Consider the following 21,730-nt stretch of genomic DNA (forward strand, 5'->3'; position numbering starts at 1 on the left):
AAATTTCACCTTTTCAGGACATGTTATTTTTATCCTAGGAAATCTGTAATCATGACCAATGACTGCCATTTAACCCCAAATATCTTTTTGTCTTTAACAGTATCTTCTGGAGAAATTTTTATTTAAGAAACTCATATATGACGTTTACTAGGTGCCAGGCGCTTCTTGAATAACCGTTTAAATATAATGACAGAACTCTGAGGTTACCCTTAGTTAAGATCCCCATTACAGGGGCACAAAGAGGTTAAGTGACTTCTCCAGGTCACATGGGTAGTTTAGACCAGAGCTGGGGTTCACATCTAAAGAGCCTGGATCCAGGGCTTGTGTTCTAAGCTCCTACACATGTCACTTCTGGATCTAGTGTAGTTTGAACAGCCAGTTAAGACAGGAAGACGGCATCTCAACAAGAGCATGCTGGAGAGATTGTTGTGACCCCTTAAACCAAACCTGCTTTTCTTGTTCTGACATTAAGTATAATCTCAATTACTTAATGTTAAATCATTTTATTTGAAACTTTTATTTCCAAAATGAATAATTTAGGAAATAAAACAGAAATAGGCTAGAAACATTCATAATTCTGTCTTCTGAAGGATAATTTTCTTTTATTTTCTTAGCAAGATTTTCCATGTCTTCTTGAAAACTATGGCATGATACCTTGTTTTTGAAGCAAAAACTTTCAAGCAGCTGACCATTTTTGAGAATTTTGTTATTCAATTCAAGACATATCAGAGGTGAAATTATTAAGAGGATATAAATCCAGTGTGTTTTGCTGGCAGTCTAGATACTGATTTTCTACCTCCTCAGTAACCTCTACTCCATTTCCTGCTCTGTATTCCTGCTCCCACCACCTCGGCTCAGGTCCTTATTTTTGTCTCTTAGATAATTACATTGGCCCTGTAACTGGTCTCCTTGTTTCTGGTTTCACATTCCTTGAGTTCATGCTACACAGAGCTGCCAGAGAGATTTTTCTAAATCACCTGTTATATCACTTCTTAAAATACTTCAAAGGCTCCCCATCTCTGTCATCAAGATAACTATAACATTGGTTTATCTTATGTGCAGACATGGGTTAAGCACTTTAGGAATTATTTTGTTCCTAATATTCCTACAATCCTTTTTGTTTTTTTTTTAACAGTGGAGGAAACTGAGGCTTAGATAAGTTAAGTAAAAAATTGAATATCATATAGTTAGCAAATGGCAAAACGAGGACAGAAGCCAGTTTGATGACAAAGCCCATGCTCTTAGCTGCCACCCTGCAGTGGGGCTTGTTCACAGACCGACGGCCCCGCTGTGGCACACGAAGCTCTCTGTGATCTGGATGCTGACAAACTGTCCAGCCCCATCACCTGTCACCCTCCCAGAAGTGCATTTAGCATTTGAAAATACCACGATTCTCTCAAACACTGTTCCTCCCTGGTTGCTTCATCCCTGCTGTGTCCTTGGCTGGAATACTTGTCCACCCCATCTCCTGGCGCCTTCCCTAAAATGCTTGGAGAAATTTTACTTACCCTGGACATCTCTGTTAAAGTCAGTTCTCTGAGAGGTTTGACTCAATTGTCTAGTCGGAGGGGAGCACTTGCTCTTCCGTGTTCCTGTGATCACACACTGCTTTCACCTTGAGCTCCCACATGCAGCCTGACGCTGAAGCTTTTGTTCACAAGTCTGCTTCCTCCATTAGACCAGTGGTAGCCAAAAGGTTTGATTGTGCCTCTTAAAACAATTTTGAGCATATCCCATATACAGGGTGAATGTACGTATATATGAAATATAGTATATATGTATATGTACTGATGGGCTATATTTTATCTATAGCGTAAAACATACCAAAAAGAAAACTTTAAAACATGAGATAAAAGGTGAAATAAACAATATTTCAAAACTATTTTTATTTTATTTTCTTGACAATACAAAATGTCTTTTCATTCTCGCTGACCAGACTTTTTTTTTAAGTGAGAACAATGTTATTGACAGACTTTTTCAGATTTTGAAAATCTTGATGTGACCCCATGGGGTACAATGATTCAAAGGTCTAGTGAAACTTTAATTTATTTCAGTTCTTGAGTTTAAAGATTGTCATAGCTGAAATGATAATCTCTTAATATACGCAGGTGTACACTGAATAAATTAATCATTACCTGATAATCATTTTTCATTTTCATCAACAAATAATGCAACTATTTTTGTTGCAATTTGACCAGTAGATTTTTCATTTTCTCCGATGTCTACCCTTTGTTCTTACAAACTAATTGGAATAGGTTACATTTTTATTTTTGTATTAAACCCTGACTGTACTTTTTTTTTTTTTTTTTTTGAGACTCAGCCTCGCTCTTGTTGCCCAGCCTGGAGTTCAATGGTGCCATATTGCCTTACTGCAACCTTTGCCTCCCAGGTTCAAGAGGTTTTCCTGCCTCAGCCTCCTGAGTAGCTGGGATAACAGGCACCCACCACCACCCCTGGCTAATTTTTGTAGTTTTAGTAGAGATGAGGTTTCACCATATCGGCCAGGCTGGTCTAGAACTCCTGACCTCTGGTGATCTGCTTGCCTTGGCCTCCCAAAATGTTGGAATTACAGGCGTGAGCCACCGCACCCAGCCTGCTGTACTTTTTATTTAAAAAATATGAAATCAGGTTAGAAATTCTTCTTCCTAGTTAAATGTGCTATTATGACATTTTAAAGAATAATACATTTAAGTGATTTCCAGCCCCAAATCACTTAATTATAGAAATATTTTCAACAGTGGCCGGGCGCGGTGGCTCAAGCCTGTAATCCCAGCACTTTGGGAGGCCGAGACGGGCGGATCACGAGGTCAGGAGATCGAGACCATCCTGGCTAACATGGTGAAACCCCGTCTCTATTAAAAAATACAAAAAAAACTAGCTGGGCGAGGTGGTGGGTGCCTGTAGTCCCAGCTACTCCGGAGGCTGAGGCAGGAGAATGGCGTGAACCCGGGAGGCGGAGCTTGCAGTGAGCTGAGATCTGGCCACTGCACTACTCCAGCCTGGGCGACAGAGCGAGACTCCGTCTCAAAAAAAAAAGAAATATTTTCAACAATTCTGTTTCATTTCTTTTTGAAGTTGCTTTCAAAGCAATTCATGTTAGGGAATGTATCATGCTTATTATCCTAAAATGTGTGTCAGGTGACCAGCAACTAAAAGCCACTTGTCATCACAGAAAACGTCAACAAATTTGGAATATTCATTTATCTGTTAAATAAAACTGAAATATCCTTAGGTTCCACAAGTATTTTAAGGATTTGTAAGAGATACCATTGGAACCTCAGTAGTACAAATTTCTGTATGATATAAAACTTTTCCTAGTCACTCCCTATATCATTGGTACGTTTGAAAGATTCCAGTATGGTTTAAATGTGAGTTTCTATAAAATTACTCATATTTATGACCTCCTGTAGCACTTTTCCACTTCTATTATTTTGCTGCATGAACTCGCCTACAAGTAATGCATTGAATGAATTTGATTTAAGGCACCTCTGTAATCTTACCCTAGAATCTCTCTCTATATAGGTAGGTAGGTAGGTAGGTAGGTAGGTAGGTAGGTAGATAGATAGATATTTGTCAATTCCTGCTAAAGTCGAGTACTTTATTAATGATTATCAGTGTACATAGTTTTTCTACAAAATATTCATTTTCTTGAGTTAAAGACTTCATTTACTTTTGAGAATTTATCTCCAGTATCTTTCTTTCTTGGATCCCCAAAGAAGTAATTTTTTATTTCAATATTGAAATATAACTTAGAAAATGCCATAAGCCGAGGTATACCAGCAACATTTTTTTAATCCAACCATACAGCAAACTTCCTCCAATATGTAGTTTGTTTCAGTATTATTCATACTAATTTTCTGGTATTTTGTTTTCTTTGCATCTTCAACAGTACTTGCAAAAAAATACATTTTGTTGCCATATTGTATTATTTTAGCCATTTTTAATTTGTACCCATAAAGATCTTTCTAAACATTACACTTGGCTTAAATTCTGTTAAGTTTTAAATTGAGTATTGCCTTTGCTGAAAAAACAAATCCAGAAGTTTTTCCTGCTCAGATGTTAGTTTTTAAATAGCTTCCAAATCCCAATTGCTTCACAGTAACATTAACTAAACTAACATCATAGGACACAATAAGGCAAAGTTCCTCTGTCACATATTCCAAATAACCCATATTCCAAATTATCTTCTTGATAATTTTGAATATTTTCCCTACCTGTCACATAGGATTAAGCAGTAATGGTATTAATCTCACAATATGATGAAGAGTATCCATAGGAGCAGAGCGGAAGAGTCAGCTCTGGCTCTGCTGTATTCTTGTTGTTCTGTTGTGCTTGAAATGTGTTATTTTTAATTAACAACTTCCTTTCAGAAATATTTTAATAGGAATCATTTTGTGAGAGTCGATTTCCTTGAAACTAAATAATTATGTGGAAAATCACTTAATCAGACACAGTAAAACATAATATGTTGCAAAATACTGAAAGAGAATGAGCTGACGAGAAACCCTCCACCCTTCTGGGAGGTGAGTCCCCTTTTTGGTGAGGTCACCGAAGCACTGTGGGAAGTACATAACTGTCTGGCCCACAGACCAGACTGGACCAGGATACCACTGTCAATTCACATTGTAAAGTAGATTCAATGTTAGTTGGTGCTCATTTCCTTTTCATGTTGTAGATGAAAATAAATGTGCATAAGAATCCAGTGGGCTTGTTAGATAGTTGGGGGAAGAGCCTTCCAGACACAGGGTTCTAAAGGTACAGGAGCCCTGAGACAGAAGTGTGCTTGATATGGTCAAGGAACAGTAAATGTGCCAATGTAGCTGGCACATATTTCCATGACACATTGTTATGAGAAGTCCAGTCTTTCACAGTGGTAAAAATGAAAAACTCTCTCTCCTGGGAACTCTGGCCATGTGGTTATTTTCCTATCATTAAATAATTAACACACTGGTCTTATAAGAACGACTTTGCAATTAGATCTTTGAATTTCCTCTTTATCCGTTTCGGCTTCTCATAATGTAGCAGCCTACTGACCTGTCTCTAGAGCACCTGTATTAGTCCATTTTCACACTGCTGATAAAGACATACCTGAGACTAAGTAATTTATAAAGAAAAAGAGGTTTAATGAACTCACAGTTCCATGTGGCTGGGGAGGCCTCACAATCATGGTGGAAGGCAAAATGGCAGCAGACAAGAGAGAATGAGAGCCAAGCAAAAGGGGTTTCCCCTTATAAAACCATCAGATCTGGTGAGACTTACTTATTTACTACCATGAGAACAGTATGGGGGAAACCGCCCCCATGATTTAATTTTCTCCCACCGGGTCCCTCCCATAATACGTGGGAATTATGGGAGCTACAATTCAAGATGAGATTTGGGTGGGGACACAGCCAAACCATGTCAAGCACTTATTTAAGTGAATAATCACTACAACCTTTTATGTAACAATTCTGATAAAAATAATATTAAAGTAATCTTTTCTCTTCATCTGAAGTGCATTCTCCCAGTGTGAGAAGAGGAATTTAAGGAGTATTGAGGAGAATTTTAATACTTAGATCCTGTTTGTTTTAACCTTGACACCATATCTAGAGCAAAGTAGAGTTTTGCTGTATTTTCTAATGTGTCTTAATTTCAGTTCTCCTTAAAAAAGAGATAACCCTATTTGGATATTGTTTGGAAACGAGCCCATGGAAAGGATAAAAATATGTCTCTGCTGGTTACGACTTAATGTGTAAATTTAAAGACATTTTTCAGAGCTTCAGTTTCCTCATCTGTAGACTAAGGTACTATGTAATGAAATTGCTGCCTTTGTAGGTAAAAAATATTGGAATATTACTCAGTTTTATAGGTGAGAAATCTGAGACCCAAATAGCCAGTCAATAACATAACTCAAAAGGCTTTTTAAAGACTGTATATTAAGATGATTTCCTTGAAACTAGATAATTATATGGAAATTCACTTAATCAGGCACAGTAAAACATAATATATTGCAAAATGCTGAAAGAGAATGAGCTGATGAGAAAGCGTCTTTCTCTTTCTGTGTACCTGGCACACAGTAATCATGCAGTAAAGGGGTTTGTCTTTAGTATTGTTATTCTAGTTAAAGGAGGAAGTAACTGTCTTCTAAACAAGTTTTATTTATTCAAAAATTAAGAAAAGCAGTAGTCCAATTCACTGAACTCCAGATATACACATAAAATCTGTAGCACAAAAGCCAGTTAGAACAATTTGTGATGACACTTTCACCCAGTGCAAGTTTTCATTTTTGATAAATATGACATTTCAGAAAATGTTTGCAGTATCAGTTACTAATCAAGGTTACTTTCTTACGTAGTTTAATCAGTTTAAGACACAGGATCCTAAAATTATGTATTTTATGTGGCCAAATACAATCAAATGATTGTCCCACTTAAAAATGGTGCAATTTTTTTTTTTTTTTTTTTTTTTTTTTTTTAGGCAGAGTCTAGCTCTGTCACCAGGCTGGAGTGCAGTGGTGTGATCTCGGCTCACTGCAACCTCTGACTCCCTGGTTCAAGCAATTCTCCTGCCTCAGCCTTCCGAGTAGCTGGGATTTACAGGCACACGTCACCATGCCCAGCTAATTTTTGAATTTTCGGTAGAGATGGGGTTTCACTATGTTGGCCAGGATGGTCTCGATCTCCTGACCTCATGATCCGCCCACCTTGCCCTCCCAAAGTGCTGGGATTACAGGCATGAGCCACCGTGCCCAGTCAATGGTACAAATTTTTGAAAGGAAATATCTCAAGCTATAATTAATCGCATATAATTCTGTTGAGCTCTATTTAGAGCAAATGGGCTTTCTTTCAATATATTAGTCTTTATGCCTCAGTTTCTTCATTTGTAACACAGCGATAGTTATAACGCTCATTTCCAAGGATTGTTTTCAGGATTAGAAATTATACATTCAAATCACTTAGTACTTAGAAAACATTCAAGAGTTTAAAAATTATTATTAGCATGTTTGCGGTTATTCTGATTTTATCTCAGTAACTTTTATGAAATTAAGGCATATCTGCTGTCTTCTCTTCAGTGATTTTTGAGACCCGAATGTCATTGGAAGGGCTCCTGTAGTCCTTGGAGTCCCACCTTGTGAAGTGGCATTTAATAGTTTTAGAATGCTGCCTCACATTTGCTGAATAACCTATTGCCCTTTAATTGGAAACAGCATATGGAAATCATCACGAAGAGAAGAAATCATTTCAAGTGCTTTGAAAATATAAAAGAAAATAAATTGTCCTTGGTAAGTAAATATAGGACACTGATCTCTGAATAGTCAGGAAAATTCTGTGCCAGGGCCTTTGGCAAAGGCTAATGAGGATTTTGTTCCCTCCCCCACCTCCACCCCCACATGCTTGTCTTCTAAATTACAAGACCTTATTACTATATAAGGCTGCTTTTTCTAAGTAAATGATAGTACATTCAACTCCTTGGAGTTTGTAGCTTTTCAAACAGTGGTGAGTTATTTTCATCAGTCAAGATCAAGCTAAAATGAAAACCAAAATCTGTGAGAGTCAGATAATACCATAGAAGTTACCTTTATTTATTTTTTTTTCTTTCATGAAAAACATAGCGTTTTCCACTGGATGGTGCTCAGCATGATTGCTATTAGATTGACTTGTGTAAATATTATATTACATTTATCGGTTGCTGTAGGGAGTCAAAATGTAATGATCCATTTTCAGATCTCCACTCTTTGGCTGCCGGCCTGCCAGATGGGGAAATGTTGATCAGAACAATTGTATCTCAGTGCAGAGCTGTGGTCAGGGAGAGGAAGCTCATTACTCCATCCTACCCCCATGCCACAATGACCAGATAGCTTCATGTTGACTAGGTTACTGTGGATCCCTTCAGCTGCAGGCACAGGACTGAGAGTAGACACAAATTCAACTAAGGATCCCATCATGTTATTTATTCCATTATGTTCTTCATGATATCCAATTACCCTGACCCTCTGCTTCTCTTTCTTATTTGAGCTGGAAAATTCCTTCTTCTTTCTATTCACGGCTCCCATTCTCTTAATTCCCATTCTTTCTTTATCTAGATTTTTGAAGTCTCTTCTCCCTGTAGCTGCCTGAGCAAATTGAGACATTGAACCTAATACTGCCTTACGTGCAGAAGAAACAGAAGTGATACCTGATGTGTGTGTGTGTGTGTGTGTGTGTGTGTGTGTGTGAGAGAGAGAGAGAGAGAGAGAGAGAACACAGGAAGTCTGGCATAAGTCTGTCTTAATTCATTTTCATGGAACAGTAACAACATAGTATGGAAAATTGTTTCATCCTTATAGGCATTGTGTGATTTTCCAGGAGTGCATTTCAACAGTCCAGCACATCTCTCATAGAAAATCCCTTTTCAGGGTTGTAAGACCCTTTACTTCCTTTCATTGTACGTGTCCTCCTCCCTTTCCCCAGCCAACCACACAACTTTCCTATCAGACAAGCTTGTTTTGTCTAGTGAGGCTGTTCTCATGTTCTCCTGAATGTGTCATCCTCATTCGTCACTCCAGTCTCGAATTCTCACCTGGGCCTAGTGTCCTGGAGCCAAGGTGGCAAGGGAGACTGCAGTCATTGGAATGCGTACCTATTTGATACTTAAACAAATATTATTGTTTTGATATAGCTAATGTTATGATATAGGGGCTTGTTCCTCATTGGTATTTTTAGTTAAATGGCTTGCATTTTTTGCACTTACATTGTCACCCTGCTCTTTGAAAGTAGGAACCACATCTTTTCATAGTTCTTGACATTTTCCAAAATAATGCTCTTCAAGGTGAATGATTAACATATGTCACATACATGTATAACTAGATACTTAAGGCAGGCTGATATACCTGTTGAAAGGTTGTTGAATAAATGAATGAATGACTATATATCTTTTACTGTTTGTTCAAGAGTGGCAACTATTGAAAAGCCTGATTTTGCTGAAGTTTTATCTGATGCTTTTTTTTAAATAGGCAACTTATATAAAGAGTAATTAGAAGAGTGATATGTATGTTGTACATATGTGTGTTCAGATTTTTCATGTAACAGTATGTAGCAACAAGATGCAAATCCAAGAGCTTCAGTGAAAAGACTGTTGGTTGAACTGAGAATCAGGAGACCTGAATCCTAGGTATGAGTCTAATTTCCCTCGTGTCCATTACTTTAACTGTATCACTGACACTAACTGGCTCTCAGTTGCTCTATTTATAAAATAAAAAAAATTTAGAGTTAATGATTTTAAGGTTCTTTTTGGTTAGAGCTATTTTAAATCAAGACAATAATGAGAGAAAGAAAATGCCAATGAATGGTCATATTTTCTCAGTGAATTTGAAAAATAAAGAAATGTTTTCTGGAAATGATAATTATTTATACAGTATTGTATGGGGCTTTTATTTGAATTTCTCCAAATTATAATTTGCATCTTAGTTTAAAAAAAAGAAAAACTCTCAAAATGCTACCAATTTAATGTGTACCTTACTAGATCCTTTTTTATGCCTAAAGTGGTATTTCAGCAAATTACTATTGAATTCAGCATTTTCCAATGCAGCTCCTTTCTAATTATTCTGTTATTTTTATTTTACTTAGGAAACAGGTTGCCCAGGCTGGACTGTAGTGGCACCATCATAGCTCATTCCAGCCTCCAACTCCAAGTGTTTCTCCCACCTCAGCCTCCTAAGTAGCTAGCTAGGACCACAGGTGTGTGCCACCACACCCAGCTAACTTTTTTTTTCTATTTTTGTAGAGACAGGGTCTCGCTTTGTTGCCAGCGCTGGTCTTGAACTCCTAGTTTCTTTTTTTTTTTTTTTTTTTTTTTTGAGACGGAGTCTCGCTCTGCCGCTCAGGCTGGAGTGCAGTGGCCGGATCTCAGCTCACTGCAAGCTCCGCCTCCCGGGTTCACGCCATTCTCCTGCCTCAGCCTCCGGAGTAGCTGGGACTACAGGCGCCCGCCACCTCGCCCGGCTAGTTTTTTGTATTTTTTAGTAGAGACGGGGTTTCACCGTGTTAGCCAGGATGGTCTCGATCTCCTGACCTCGTGATCCACCCGTCTCGGCCTCCCAAAGTGCTGGGATTACAGGCTTGAGCCACCGCGCCCAGCCTGAACTCCTAGTTTCAAGCTATTCTCCCACCTCAGCCTCGCGAAGTGCTGGATTACAGGTGTGAGACACTGAGCCTGGCCCTTTTGAAAAATAAATGCTTAATTCTTTTCTTTTCCTTATAACTTTTAAAAATAATGAAGCAGTTCCCCAGCATATGAAAATGTAATCAATTTTTTTAAAAAAAAAATCATTAACAGTGCATGACTTAAACACAATTGATGTTTTTTTTTTTTTTTTTTTTTTTTTTTTTTTTTTTTTTTTTTTTTTTTTTGAGACGGAGTCTGGCTCTGTCACCCAGCTGGAGTGCTGTGGCCGGATCTCAGCTCACGCAAGCTCCGCCTCCCGAGTTCACGCCATTCTCCTGTCTCAGCCTCCCGAGTAGCTGGGACTACAGCGCCGCCACCTCGCCCAGCTAGTTTTTTTGTATTTTTTAGTAGAGACGGGGTTTCACCGTGTTCGCCAGGATGGTCTGGATCTCCTGACCTCGTGATCCCCCGTCTCGGCCTCCAAAGTGCTGGATTACAGGCTTGAGCCACCGCGCCGGCCAATTGATGTTTTTATAAATCTAACTTCTTTACTCAAACTTTGGATCCAATATGATTTATAGCTTTTATGTTTTGTTTCCCTTCCCCCACTAGAAATCCCAAAGAAACAACTGATACAGACCATCTTGTAGAGTTAAAACCATTCATTTCCATTATTAAAACTGCTACAATACTCTGACCTGGCTGTCTACTTCTATGAAGTATTCAAATTTGATGGAAATGGGAGAAGAGAGGATGTGTTTATTCCTTAAACCCCTCATTTGGGCAAATATGTCAAAGAGAAAAAGGAGTCATTGGTATACTTGGACTTGATTAGTCTAGTGCCACATCTTAAAATGCACTATTGTAATCAAACCATGGCTGTGTCCCACAAATGACTTTTTTTTTTTTTTTTTTTTTTTTTTTTGAGGCAGAGTCTCGCTCTGTCGCCCGGACTGGAGTGCAGTGGCCGGATCTCAGCTCACTGCAAGCTCCGCCTCCCAGGTTTATGCCATTCTCCTGCCTCAGCCTCCCGAGTAGCTGGGACTACAGGTGCCCGCCACCTCACCCGGCTAGTTTTTGTATGTTTTAGTAGAGACGGGGTTTCACTGTGTTAGCCAGGATGGTCTCGATCTCCTGACCTCGTGATCCGCCCGTCTCGGCCTCCCAAAGTGCTGGGATTACAGGCTTGAGCCACCGCGCCCGGCCACAAATGACTTCTTTACAGTCTATACTACAAACCCCTAAAATAACTAGAATTGAAAATGGCTTTAATTTTTGGAACATAAAAATGACATATTGTCATTATAAAAGTAAATCAAACATTACAGAAAAGGATAAAAATAAGTAAAAACTATACCAGCCAGAAATACCACATTATTAACACTTTGGGGAGCCACTTTTCAGACCCCTCCGTACACACAGCAACTCACAATCACTCTTACTTTCCATTCCATGAAAAAGAATGGTACTTAATCTGCTTTGTTATTAAATGACACATCATGGACATCTTTCCATGCCCCCCATGAATTCTGATTTACATCATAATTTTTAATGGCTGTGTAGTATTACATTATATAGATTGACCATTATTGACTTAACGAATTCCCTATTGAACATGTAATTTATTTCTAAGTTTTAACCGTTACAGATAGTGCTGAGATTCATACTTTTGTATATGTAAAATATATTTGTGCACTTTTCTGATCATCCCTCTAGAATAAATTCCTAAATGTGGAGTTGCTTAGTATGAGAATATGATAAATGATGGCTTTCTTAAAATTATTTCCTTTCTTTTATTTTATATTTTTGTAAAAATTAAGAATATGTGAATTAATTTGAAGGCTGTTTTATACATAAAGAGAACTTCTCTTGTCATGTACTTGTTACTCATTATATTGGCCAATACAGATTTCTTTTGGTTGATAAAATAAGTGTATGTCAATGTCAAATAATCTAGGTAATATACTTCCATTTCTAAACATTTAAAAAATATTTATAGTGATTTGTAACTTTAAAAAATGACTTGAAAAAATTTTTGATAGAAAAAATTTCTCACATTTTAGTTTGATTAGATTTCCAGATCGTTTCAGGACAAAAAACATCCGTAAGTACGATCAGTGTTCTAAAAGCAATGGGCAGGAAGATATTAAAGCTTAGGAAGTCTGGGTCTGCAGCTTTTCATGGAATTATCACGACAGGATAAATCAAATAAAAAAATCTATCCTAAAAATAATTAAATTCTGATATGTCTGTTTTGGGAGATATGTGAAAACAGATTGCACACATGATAAAGCCTTATAGAACAGGAGTTACAAATGCCATCATACCACTGTCCTACTAAGGTTATAGAATCCGTTTCAAGAGAAGGCCATTGAAATTTGGATCTTGTAATTAATTTTTTGTTCTAATTCACAAAAATATTATAAAAACTTTTATTTTGTTTTTAATATAGTTTACATAATTTAGTTTTAGCATCGTTTAAAGGTTCCTGACCTATCTGGTTGTTAGAAAAAGGAACTAAATAATTTTTTTTTAAAAAGATTGGGCCCCCATAACATAAAGCCATAGAGGAATGACCATCTTCTGATCCATTGTTCAATTATCTGGCACTGCAGACGTACCCCTCAACATGCCCAGCAGCCTGACCTGGAGTCCTGATCCATGGGAGTGACCCTGCAATGAAATATGGACATGTGGCTCATATGTACCCTCAAACATCCTTGTGACATTAACAAAAATACCTGTGATTGCAAATTCACACTGAGGGATGCCTAGTATGGCAGATAAATCTCCTTTCAGGGTTGTGAAACATCCGGGGAATGAGAACTGACATACATGTAGACATCTCTTCCATTTACATGGCTCTTAATTGAGTTTTGAATTGGTAATGGGGCTGGTCCTGAGTAAGCCTAGGCTAAAAAGATGTCCCTGCGGGTACTGACCTACAGGAGTTGATATGTTTGGGGGTGTGGCAGAAGGGAGAGCATGTGTGGGATATGACGATGCCTGTTCCCTGGACTTGCTCAGGGACACTCTGGAGAGAGTAAGTGGAGAGAGAGTAAGTGGGAATTTAGGAACTGTTTTCCATTAAACTCAGGACACTAATTGTGCCAGAGTCCACGTGATAATGTGGGACACAGCACTGTGGAAGGGTGTTTTCTCATTCTTTTTTCTCATACAGTTTTGATAGGGGCAGATGCAGAATAAATTGTGGGCCCTGCTCACGCCTGGGAAGGCTGGAGTAGAGGATGTGAGTGAACTTATTCCTGTGCATGGAGGAGGAGCAGAGGGAGATGCTGCATCTGTTGCCAGAGCTCTTGAGGCAGCAAACTTGCAATTACTAGTGTCCCAGAGGCATTGCCGTTACACTTATATCTGTGTGATTTCCAGGGCCCAGCCTGAGTCCATATCTCTGACTCTTGACAGAAGTTGGTATCCACATACCAAAGGTTATCTATAAACTAAAATAATTACAAATAAGACAACACCACAATTGTACCGTGGCATTTACTGATCACTCACAATGTGATCCTGATCTCTCCCGTTTGTTGAAAACAGATGACCTAAACATAATTCCACCTCCTTCCCCATTATTTTTTGTTTTCCATTTTCAACGACTGTTTTACTATGACTCCCAAACCATTTATCTAGCTGAAGTATTGACGGCTCACCAGTCCCTTCTGGATTGTTGTGTTCCATCTTAGATTTCTGTCTTTGCAACAACACATGTGGCTATTTCTCACTGTCGTTTTATCTAAAAGATTTTCCAGGTGCGGAGTTTGATATGATGCTTCTCCTCTCCTAAACCCTGACTTGTAGCCTCCTTATGACAGGAGACATTATGAAAAAAGATGTCAGTGGAGAATGAAGTGAGAATGAGATCAGTCAACTTTGTTTTTCATTTCTATGCTGTGATTGTTTTTCCCTCCCTCTGAATTTGCTTTTGACCTTGCATAACACGCCTATACTCGTATCTGAAAGGGGTGCGTTGCACCGGGAATTTCCGTTTTTACAGCTTTCAAAAATCCCTTAATTTTTATGAGCACAAATGTTTAGAAGTTACTTGTTTAATTATGTGTGTGCATGTGTTTATGAGAAATATGGTGCACTTAAGTATTGCAAGTTTCTGCTAATTGATAGGATAGGCTCGGAAAACCAGTGTGCTGATTTCCAAACAAAGAGAATAGTGCTTTTAGGGACTGGTGGCTTCAGAGAATTTTCACCAACTACCTTCAGCATTTCATAGAAAAGTTATATTGTTTAAAAGTTTAGCATGTGGGTGGATGAGTGTGATTCTGTGTGTGTGTGTGTGTGTGAGTGTGCAGTCCAATTCAATAGTTCATTTTGAGTTAGCTTCAAAAGAACGCAGCACCAGAACAAATTCTTGTTTCTTATTTATGTATCCAACTACTTTTCTTTTACTTTCTTTTTCTTTTTTTTGAGAATCATCCTTTAAAGTCCAGTTGTTTTCATGACCCCTCTCCAAACAAAACATGAGTACTTTATTTTCTAAAATCGTCAAAGCCTTGTGCTGTCAATGCCTGTGCACTTGGTGCTTAATCATATAGTGCTAATTTATTTCGACTTTTCACAAGTGTATGTACTTTTCCTCCAAAGAAAATGGACAGTCTCTTACAGACAGGGAATAAACTTTATATTTCTTTTATCTGATGATTTCTCACACATAAAAGATCTTTAATAAGTATCTAAGAGATCTATCCTGGATTTTCCTATTTATTGTCTGTCCTTTAGTCCTCGGATGAAGGAAAGATAAAAAAAAAATTTTGGTTTAAGAAAATCTAATTGGTATGAGGATGAAATGTTGAAGCTAATGCATCTTTGAGTTGAGATATCAAATCATTTTATGCTATGCCTAGGTCCATTATCAGGGATAATTGGGAATTGCCTGCATTATAACTGCATGAACTGCCTTGGTTATCTATTAATATGGATCAGTCACAAGGAATTTCTCTGCTTCTCTCTTATAAACTCCAGATGTATGTCTGAGATTAATTCAATCTTTGTTTTCCCCACTTGATCATTTGTTTTTCTATTGAATCTAGTCACTTTTCAAGCAGCTGGAGTGGAAATATCAGAATGTTCTTCTCTGATGCCTGATCCTTTCGTTCGTTCTTTTATTGTTTTATTTTCTTTGTGCATGCAGAAAAGTTTCTTGGCATGTTCCTATGATAGCATTAAAAACTCTATTGTCTCCATAGTTTGCATGAAGTCTCTGTGTAAGAGTCAAAGAAAAACTATGCGTGAAAGATCATAGGGAAGGTTTTGCCATTTCACCATCATGGGAAGAAATAAGAGATACCAACATTTAGAAGCTCTTTAGATCATTGATTCTAGGAGTTGAGATGAGACGTGAAGTAAAAATTATTTTGTTTACAAATCCCATTTTCATTTAGCAACTCCCCTCCAACTCCATATTGTATTTAGCTTCATTGTAGAGCTATTGTATTTAGCTTCATTGTAGAGGTAAATACAATGAACACACAGATTTATATGGTAAAGAGAAATTTCCCTCAAGGCACAGAGATGAATCACAGGTTAAGCCAATTGACAGGATTAAGTCTAGATGCAAAATAAGATTGATTGAAAAATGCCAATGAGTGAAAATTATGGAAAGCATTAATGGGCTCATAAAATCTTAGAATTTGATATAACCTGCCTCTAGATAGAGGACGTCTTTTTACAACATCACTGATAAATAAACCACTAGCCTTTAAAAAATTAGTTCTGATCACGAGATCCAATGAAATATAAAGAATTAATTGTTGGTCATCATTAAACAAAGAAATTTGTTTGTTTGTTTGCTTGTTTGAGGCAGGATCTCACTCTGGTTGCCCAGGCTGGAGTGCAGTAGAGTGACTATGGTTCACTGCAGCCTCAACTTCCTGGGCTCAGGTGATCCTCTCATTTCAGCCTCCCTAGTAGCTGGGACTACAGGTGCGTGCCACCAGACCCAGCTAATTTTTGTATTTTTAGTAGACACAGGGTTTCACCATGTTGCCCAGGCTGGTCTCAAACTCCTGGACTCAAGTAATCCACTTGCTTTAGCCTCCTAAAGTGCTAGGATTACAGGCATGAGCCACAGTGCCTGGCCAAAAGGAAAAAAAATGTTTAAAAATTTAGGTAAAATCTTCCTCCTTATAATTTCTTATTGATTTAAGTTCTGCCTTTAGTAAAAACTTGATTATATACTCCTTTCTATGACAGCTGTTCAAATAAAGACTTTTCTATAAATTCTAATCATTAATTTCCTCTAATTATCCTTCGAATGGAACTATCTACCTGAAAGCCCTAGATAGAACAGTACATGCAAAATCCACGTTTAATTTAAAGAATTATTTTTTAAGGTAGTACCAACAAGATAGTAGTTCTGAAAAAAATAGGACTTTAGGGTTTTAGTTGGGCAAGGGATTCAGCAGTTATAAAACAATCTCAGACATAATTAATAGAAAAACTTTTAGCTAAACACATGGTTATTATTTTTGTTTGTAGCTTCAACTTCATTGTAAGAATTATTTTTTCAAGTAATTTTCCAAGTTAGGTCTATAACCTTTAGAAGAGTTATTTCAAGGCAAAATCAACCATACTTCCCAGGTTTATGGATTCCCACTAATTGTTAGCATCAGCTTTTGATATTCATTTTAATTCAGTAGCATATACTTACTGTTTGCTTTGTGCAACAGTACTATGCTAGGTTCTGGGGTGAATAAGACATTATTCTTGCTCTTAAGAAATTTTCATGGAAAAGGCAGATTTATAACTATTATACAAGATGACAAGGCTTTAGGGAGAGGAATATATTAATATAATGTATTATGAAATACAAATCATGAAAAAAATTAATTCTGCATAGTATCATCAGGGAGCAATAAAGAGAAGCGTTAACGTTCAAACCAGACCGTGATGTCTGTATCGGACAAAGAACTTCCAGACCTAGGGAGTACCTAGAGCAACGACACAGAAGGCTTGCAAGATCATGGCATGTCAGTGAATGGCAAGATGTCTGTAGAGACTAGACTCTTTCAAGAACATTTTCAGTTCTGGTGCTATAGTTTCAGATTCAGTATTGTGAGAAAGGTTAGTGAATTATGCATAAAACAGAATTCAAATAGCTAGAATTCAAAATGCCTATCTTGAGCCTTCTTTCATGTATTGTTTTGTTTTTTTGTGTGTGCACACATAAAAATTCATTGGTGTGTTCCTGTAATAACGTTCAAAGCTCTACACTCATTTTCCATAGTTTGTGTGAGGTCTTTATTTCAGGGTCAAAGGAAAACATTGTGAGAAAAGCCATAATGAAGATCTTGCTACCTCATCATCATGGAAAGGATTAAAAGATACTTTTACAACCTGTGAGTTTATTAACTCAAAGAACCAGGTTTAAAAGTCTCTGTCTTCTTCCTTTCAAATGCATCATCTTATTCGTTAAAATTGTTTCTCCCAAATTCTTACTAAAGATTTCTAAACAGGGAGGTGACGTCATCTGATGCATACTTGAGTAGATGACTGATGGCAATGTGGAAATGGATCCAAAAGTGGAGCTTGGAGAATGGTGATTACCATACGTTATGTGAGAATTACTAGGATTCTAGATCACCATAGCACCAGGGCTGAAAAGGAAGAAACACAGACAAATTAGAAGAATATAGGATATGGATGGTGAGATCAGGAGAGGAGTGGACAGTAATTTGATTGTTTTATCTTGGATGACAAAGGGATGGATGTTGGGTTTATTGAGAGATTGTATTAGAGGACAATGAGCAATTATAGAAAAAGAAAATAAATTTAACTTTAGATTAAATTGAATTTAAGTTATCTATAGAACATACAGAAGGAGCTGTTTAATGCAGAAATAAGAGTATCAGTCTGGGCTCAGGAGAATGGCCAGGGCTGGAGGAAATCTAGGGATAATAGCTGAAATACATGAGGTAAGAAGCCAAGAGAACAGAGTATGTACAGAAACTTGGAGAAGACCAATGATTAAAGTATGGACAGAGAAAGAAGAGTCAATGGAAAGAAGTTAAAAGAAGTCACTAGAAAGATAGAAAGAGGATAAGTATTTCTGGTAAGTTTAAAAAGGAGAGTATTTCAAGGAATGAGTTATTAGTGACAAATATTGTGGTTCAATGAAGAGGATGGTAAGAAGACTATACATTTGATATCTAGGAGGTTTTTTGTGATCTTTCTCAATAAAATGATAGGGATGGAAGCCACATAATAGTTGGCTGAGAAATGAGAATTAGAAGAGAGCAAGTGGAGACATAGAGTCTAGACAATTATATTTAAAGTTTGGCAGTGAAGGAAAGACAGCAAATACAATGTAATTGGTGAGGAAACAGGGAGAGTGAAGATGGCACCTACTTGAGGGAAAAGATGGCCCAGGAAAGTGTTTCTTAGAATATTGGTAGGAGAGGGAGAAAGAAAGACTGAGTAAAACAGGGTAGTTACTCTTGTAGCAAAACTAGTGGAGTTAGAAAGGATTAGAATCCACTGAACTTTGTACTTAATATGTTTATATTTTATATACTTCATTTTGATATTTGGAAGTATTCATTATATGATGAAAAATACTGGATGCAAAATAGTTCTACAAAAAAACAGAAAAATCAATGAATAAGGTCATTGCCTGAAAGCCTTCTAAAGCATTTGAGCCATGGATCGTGAATTTTTAGTTATTTAAATTTATTTTTTAAATTTTACTTTGGATAACAGGAATATAGAGCTGAAAAATCATAATTCTTAGTACATATCACACTTCTTAAATTATTTCTAATAATATCATAAACGTATGTAATACCAACTCCCCAAATAAAAACTGAGATAATACCTGATGTCTACATTAAGGACCTCAACCCCAATATTATCACCCTGCCTCTCCCCACCTGAGGTAACTGTCATTCTGAATTCTGTTCCATTACTTACCTTTCTTTTTATATAGTTTTACTGAATACATATTCCTAGGAAGTAGATATTTTTATTTTAGTTGGTTTTAGCTTTGTAAAAAGGGTACCATGCTGTATGTAATGTTCGGGACTTGTTTTTCCAGTTAAGATATTACCATTAGGATTTATCCATATGGCTGTAACTCTGGTTAATTTATTTTTTCTAACGTGTAATATGTCATTGTGTGACTATCCCACAGTCCGCTCACCATTCTCTCGTTGATGGGCATCCGGGTTGCTCCAGGTTTTTGCTATTGTGAATATGTGTTACTAGAACATGTTTCCTGTTCTACATGAGCAAAGACTTCTTTTAGTTGTATACCCAGGAATGGAATTGCTGGGTCATAGGTTTGTGAATGATCAGGCTTAGGAGGAAAAGCCAAACTCTTGTTCAAGTTGATGCATGATTTTACATTTCCACCAACAACATATAAGGCATCCTGTGGCTCTACAGCTTCTTAACACTTCATTAATTTATTAGACTTTTTATTTTTACTTTTTTGCCGTTTTGCTGGATATAAAATGGTACCTCATTGTGGTCTTGATTTCTGTTTCTATGACTACCAAGTAAATTAAATATCTCTTCATACATTTATTGGCTGTATGTTCTTTAGAACATTTTTATATTAAATTGTGTTCTTATTGATTAGTACAAGTACTTTATATAATTTTCACATTACACTTTTTCATTGTATATATGGTGAATGGCCTTTCTACATTATAACTCATATTTTCACATTATTTAAGTCTTCTTTTAATGAATTACGATTTTAATATGTCAAACTTAGGGTTTTGGTGGGTTTTTTTCTGAGACAGAATCTTGCTCTGTTATCCAGGCTGGAGTGCAGTGGTACAATCTTAGCTCACTGCAGCCTCAATCTGCTGGGCTCAAGTGATCCTCCCACCTCAGTCTCCTAAGTAGCTGGGAATAAAGGCACGCACGGCCACGCTGAGCTAATTTTTGTATTTTTCGTAGAAATGAGGTTTCACCATGTTGGCCAGGCTGGTCCGACCTCCTGGGCTCAAATTATCCACCCCCCTCAGTCTCCCAAAGTGCTGGGACTACAGGTTGAGTCACAGAGCCTGGCCTATTTTTTTTTCTTTTACAGTTGATGTTTTCAGGTTTTGTTAGAGAAATCTTTTACTACTCCAAGTCTAAGAAACATAAACCTATTATTTACTATTAGATCTTGAGTTTTTAAATAATTATTTAAAAAATTTTTTAACATGTTTTACCATATTTTATAATAAACTTTTTATTATTAGATATAATACTGTTTTTGAAGTTTCAGAGCAGTTCTGCTTTCTTTTTCTTCTTCCTCTTCCTCTTTTTTTTCTTCTTCTTTCTTTTTTTTTTTTTTTTTTTTATATTCTAGAAACAGGATCTTACTCTGTCCCCCAGGCTGGAGTGCAGTGGTGCAGTCATAGCTCACTGTAGCCTTGAACTCCTTGGTTCAAGTAATCCTTCCATTTAAGCCTCCTAAGTAGCAAGGACTATAAAGATACATGCCACCATGCCTGGCTAATTTTTTTATTTTTAATAGAGACAGGGTCTTGCTCTGTTGCCCAGACTGGTCTCTATCCCCTGGCCACAAGTATTCCTCTTGCCTCAGCCTCTCAAAGTGTTGGGATTACAGGCCTGAGACACAATGCCGTGCCCTTTTGTTTTCAAAAAATTTGTTTTAATCGTCTTGGAGATTTAAAGTCATTTGATTAAAAAACAAAGAAACAGGCCAGGCACAGTGGTTCACGCCTGAAATCCCAGCACTTTGGGAGGCCGAGGCGGTGGATCACCTGAGGTCAGGAGTTCAAGATCAGCTTGGCCAACATGATGAAACCCCATCTCTACAAAAATACAAAAAATTAGCTGGATGTGGTGGTGGGCGCCTGTAATCCCAGCTACTCGGAAGACTGAGACAGAAGAATAGCTTAAACCCAGGAGGCGGAGGTTGCAGTGAGCCAAGATTGTACCACTGGACTCCAGCCTGGGCATTAAGAGTGAAACTCTGTCTCAAACAAAAAACCAACCAATGAACAACAACAACAAAAAAAACCAGAGAAACAAACAAACAAAAAAATTCACCTTAAATTCAGAGAATTCAACCACAGTAATCTCTTGAATGAATAATAGTGTTTTGCGATTTAATACATGAAAATCTAGCTTTTTAATTTTTGAATTCTTCAGCTATAGCTTTGCTGCTAGAAATAGAAACAATTTAGTCAAAACCAAAACGTGATTTCATGCTATGTAAATACATGTGCATAGATGAATATGTTTGTCCCTTATTATATGTGACTTCCAGGCAGCAATGCTAATACAATATTTCAATTTGTGAGAATGATTTTGTGTTACTAAATAGGTATAATCACTTATGCTTTTAAAAATAGATTTTTTATTATGCCATGACTCATTTCTCTAGTCCATCCTGAGACACTGACAAAAAAGATCTGTGATAGAAATACTTTGGTATAATGTAAGGAGAATAACATGATTGTAAAGTATTTGAAAAATAGCTAAATATATAGTGGCAGGCCCTATATACTGAATTTTTACCTTCTGTCACTTTACAAATTCAAAGAATACAAAAGAGTTAGAAATACAAACTGAATTGGCAGTTTTCCCATCAAATTGTTGAGTTAGGTAGAAG

At 37.1% G+C, this 21,730-nt stretch overlaps 1 protein-coding gene across 4 annotated transcripts in view; it reads left to right on the forward strand.

The window, feature by feature from the left end:
• Positions 1-21,730, forward strand: part of SYNPO2 (synaptopodin 2) — a 173,650-nt gene that overhangs the window by 8,557 nt on the left and 143,363 nt on the right. The window lies entirely within an intron of this gene.

This window comes from Trachypithecus francoisi, unplaced genomic scaffold (assembly GCF_009764315.1).
Source record: "Trachypithecus francoisi isolate TF-2019V2 unplaced genomic scaffold, Tfra_2.0 Lachesis_group1, whole genome shotgun sequence".
NCBI classification, from domain to species: Eukaryota; Metazoa; Chordata; class Mammalia; order Primates; family Cercopithecidae; genus Trachypithecus; species Trachypithecus francoisi.